Raw genomic sequence first — 5235 nt, 5'->3', positions numbered from 1 at the left:
TTGCCAAGGGGAAAATTCTGACTGTTACTGCTCTTTCTCTGTCAATCAGGAAAGCCAAGTCAGGAATGAGCTAATTGCAAGGAGATAGTGTTTTAATACTCATTAGGGTATGTTGGCCCACAAGCAGTGATAAAATGTTGTTTAAAGGGGGAGGAAGATTTAGGGGTTTAAATAGACAAGGGAACCCCTGTGGTTTGGGTAGCTATAACAACCTGCCCGGATTTCACTCCCTGGGTAGAAAGTGCTAAAATGCAAAAATATAAAAGTGTGAACAACTTCTGCTTTTTTTTTTTTTTTTTAACATGTATATATTTTTCGTTTCTCCTTTTTTTTCTCCTTTTTTTTTTCATCGACAAGTTGATCGCATTTTTGTTTAGTTTTTTTAAACCAGGTAATATCATGGTTAATCTTTTTATATTTTTCACTTTTTTGATTAATATCATTGAAATGATCGAATTTCATGTTTTTTCTATTTAAAGAAATATATGGAGTAATGGGGTTTAGTGATTTTGTGTGTGTGTGTGTGTGTGTAGTTAGATTTTAGTTGCATATTGTATCATTAATCAAAATGTTACATCTTTTCACAATAAATTGCTTGTCCCATAGTTCCTAAAATAATGTTATACTAGTTTAAATAACACATTTAAATATGTAATTCTTAATACATTTAAAAATGAGATTTAATCCGGGAAATAACCATTAAAAAATATTTGCTTTATGTATTCCTCGCATTGTCTTTGTAGCATTAATAGTAATTTATAAATTGAATGTTCGTTTTTTACCCCATTAAATTGTTGCATACTTAATATTATTCTTGTTACATTACTCACTAAACCCTATTTGCAATTTAGGTTACATTTCGTTGATATTTTAATTTAGAGCATTTTTGTACAGCTATGAACTTAATTTTCCCATTTTCTTCTAATACGGTCAGTAATGAAAAATGGTGAATTTCACTGAACATTAATAAGATAATGGCCCATTTAATTCTTCAATATTTGTTCCATTTTTATTATTTCTTTAAACTGTACATGCTTGCAAAATCAAAATGCAAAGTCATATTTCATCTGCTATTAGACTGGGATACTTCCAAAATAATTTACCTCTCAGCTGGTAAATGTATCATTAATATAGTTATTGTGCCTAGTTAAAAAAATATATAAGAATGTATTTTTACATTCCCTTCATTGTTTATATGCTACATTCTTCAATCAAATCTGTTTTTTTTTTTTTTTTAATTTCTCACGTTTCTCTCTTATTTTAATTCATTTTTTATTCTTTTAGAAATGTTAACCCCTTGGGTGCTGCCCCTGAAGACTTTGTACGGGATGGCCCTTGAAGAGTGAAAGGCTTCATGACTGACCTTTACTTAAGCGTGATGGGTCACCGTGGCGTAGCTGGGTTTATCAGCTCACTTGAATACAGTGACTCCTCGGAGGAACACATTTGCAGACCCTCTGTCTATGTTTCTCTGCCCCTCTCTCAAAATCCCCATCACTGTGTCTCACTTCCCCCCTTTCTCTCTTCATATTTTCCCCCTTCTCATACTTCAGTTATGTCTCTCCTTTTTACTGTCTCTCTCTCCCCCTCTCTCTCTCTCATTCTCCCCCCTCTCTCCCTCTCCTCTCATCCTCTCTCTCACCCCCCTCTCTCCCTCTCTCCCCCCTCTCTCCTCTCCTCCTCCCTCCCCCTTCGCCCCCTTTCTCTCCCCCTTCTCCCCCCCCTCTCTCCCTCTCTCTATCCCCCCTCTCTCTCACTCTCCCCCTCCTTCCCTCTCTGTCACCCCTCCCTCTCCCTCCCTCTCACTCTCTCTCCCTCTTCTAGTGAAAATCCCTTTCAATTATGGCATTAATGTAAAGAGCCTGGCTTTGGGATGTTTGAGGCAGGGATTTCCCTCTTTTCAAGTTAAATTGATCACATTTTAAGTTACAGGGGCACCACACACACAGATTTAATGACATATGTCCAGAGTGAAAGTGTTTTTTGGTTGTTTTTTTTTTTTTTTTAATGTCAGCAGTTTGAAAGTTGCAAATGATTGATACATAAATATCACCGGGGATCCCAAATGAAACAACATACACATATTTTTGCTACATATTAATGCCCTTAAATAAAAGGGTATTTTTACACTGCATGGTAAATTCGTGTGATGTGATACAGTAACAATTACAATGCTCTAGTATTAATTTTATAGTGAGATATACTAAGCACTGCACATACTCCTTACCCTACTGACTCCTTAAGTCTACCAACACACCGCTTAGATTGTAAGCCTTGCAGGTCAGGAACGCCTTTTCCTAGCATGTGACTTTTCGTTTCATTCACTTATTGTAATGTATTTTCCATATATTCTAATTTTGTATTTGAAAGTGCTGTGTACAGTACATTGTAGGTGCTATATATATCATATTTTGCATACATAGATACACACACATACATACATGCATAGATACATACATACATACATACATACATGTCTTCCAAGGGTTAGTATCAGATGATGAGCAAATTCCCTGGAATTGTGTATCAATCAAAAAAAAATGTGTTTTTTTTTTAAATCACTTGTAACTTTGTATTTAAATTAATATTATTGCCCCAATTCATTATGCTGTAAAATAATGGGACTAAAATATTCTCCAGCACAGTGAAGAATCTGTACATCATATATAACAGGGGTATAGTGCCCAGATTCTATGTTGGGAATCATGGGGGGGTCAAGGATCATTCAAATCAATAACAGTTAACAACAATCAAGCTCAGATACCCATTATCGGGGCTTTGTGAATCCTCACTACTGTATATGCGGTGAAGCAGATTCCCAGAGCTACAGGAGAGTTCCTCTCCCATCAATGGATGAGAACAAAGTCTTCTACTGCACAGACTGGGAAAAAGCTTCAGAGCATATTGAAAAAGGGCTTAAAAAAGAGATTGGGAGCATGTGCCAGTGTATCAAGGTACTTTGCATATGTGTTTTCTGCTTTACAAACCCCAGGCTTTGGGGAGTGGCAGAAGGAGGAGTTACATGCTACACATATTATAATGAAATTAATCAGTAGGAGGCTTTACATAATGTACAGGCATACCCCGTTTTAAGTACACTCACTTTAAGTACACTCGCGAGTAAGTACATCTCGCTCAATAGGCAAACGGCAGCTCACGCATGCGCCTGTCAGCACATCCTGAACAGCAATACCGGCTCCCTACCTGTACCGAAGCTGTGCGCAAGCGGGGAGACGATAGAGCCTGTTACAAATACATTATTTTCATCAGTTATGCACGTATATGATGTTTGCAGTACAGTACATGCATCAATAAGTGGGAAAAAGGTAGTGCTTCACTTTAAGTACATTTTCGCTTTACATACATGCTCCGGTCCCATTGCGTACGTTAATGTGGGGTATGCCTGTATATATAATATGAGATGTGTATATATAATATGAGATGTGTTAGCAGGAGGAGTTACACAATGCACCTATTATAATGAGATGTGTCAGTAGGAGGAGTTACATAATGCACATATAATAATGAGATGTGTCAGACGGAGAAGTAACATTATACACATATTATAATGAGATGTGTCAGTAGGAGGAGTTACATGATATATATTTTAGAATGAGTTGTGTCAGTAGAAGGAGTTACATGATACACATATTATAATGAGATGTGCAAGTAGGAGGCGTTACATAATGCATATGAGATGTGTTAGTAGGAGGAGTTACATTATACACATATTATAATGAGATGTGCCAGTAGGATGTGTTACATAATGCATATATAATAATGAGATGTCTGTAGGAGAAGTTACATAATGCACATATAATAATGAGATGTGTCAGTAGGAGAGTTACATGTTACACATATTATAATGAGATGTTAGTAGGAGAGTTACATGATACACATATTATAATAAGATGTGTCAGTAGGAGGCATTACATGATACACATATTATAATGAGATGTCAGTAGGAGAGTTACATGATACACATATTATAATGAGATGTGTCAGTAGGAGGAGTTACATTATACACATATTATATAAGCTGTGTCAGTAGGAGTTACACGATACACATATTATAATGAGATGTGTCAGTAGGAGAGTTACATAATGCATATATAATATGCGATGTGTCAGTAGGAGGAGTTACATGATACACCTTTTATAATGACATTTGACAGTAGGAAGAGTTAGACAATACACATACAATATTATAATAAAATGTGTAAGTAGAAGGAGCAACATGTGACCCATATTATAATGAGATGTATAAGAAGGATGAGTTACATGATACACATATTATAAGGAGATGTGTCAGTAGGAGGAGTTACATGATACACATATAATGAGATATGTCAGTAGGAGTTACATAATACACATATTATAATGAGATGTGTCAGGGGGAGTTACATGATACACATATTATAATGAGATGTAAGTAGGAGGAGTTGCATGATGTCCATATTATAATGAGATGTGTCAGTAGGAGGAGTTACATGATGCAGATATCATGAGATGTGTCAGTAGGACGAGTTACATGATAAATATATTATAATGATATATGTCAGTAGGAGGAGTTACGTGATAAATATATTATAATGAGATGTCAGTAGAAGGCGTTAGATGATAAATATACTGTAATGAGATTGTCAGTAGGAGGAGTAACATAATAAATATATTATAATGAGATGTGTCAGAAGGAGTTACATGATAAATATATTATAATGATATGTGTTAGTAGGAGTTACATGATAAATATATTATAATGAGATGTGTTAGTAGGAGGGGTAACATGATAACTATATTATAATGAGATGTGTCAGTAAAAGGAGTTATATGAAACATAATATAATGAGGTGTGAGTAGGAGGAGTTACATGATAAATATGATAAATATATTATTAAGAGATGTGCCAGTAGGAGGAGTTACACGATAAATATTTTATAATGAGATGTGTCAGTAGAAGGATTTACATGAGAAATATATTATAATAAGATGTGTCAATAGGAGGAGGTACATGATAAATATTTTATAATGAGATTGTCAGTAGGGGGATTTACATGATAAATATATTATAATAAGATGTGTCAATAGGAGGAGGTACATGATAAATATTTTATAATGAGATGCGTCAGTAAGAGGAGTTACATGATAAATATATTATAATGAAGTGTGTCAGTAGGAGTTACATGATACATATTTTATAATGAGTTGTGTCAGTAGGAGGAATTATGTGTAAAT

Source organism: Ascaphus truei, chromosome 2 (genome assembly GCF_040206685.1).
Source record: "Ascaphus truei isolate aAscTru1 chromosome 2, aAscTru1.hap1, whole genome shotgun sequence".
Lineage (NCBI taxonomy): Eukaryota > Metazoa > Chordata > Amphibia > Anura > Ascaphidae > Ascaphus > Ascaphus truei.
The sequence above is the reverse complement of the archived record's forward strand: the minus strand, read 5'-3'. Positions refer to the sequence as shown.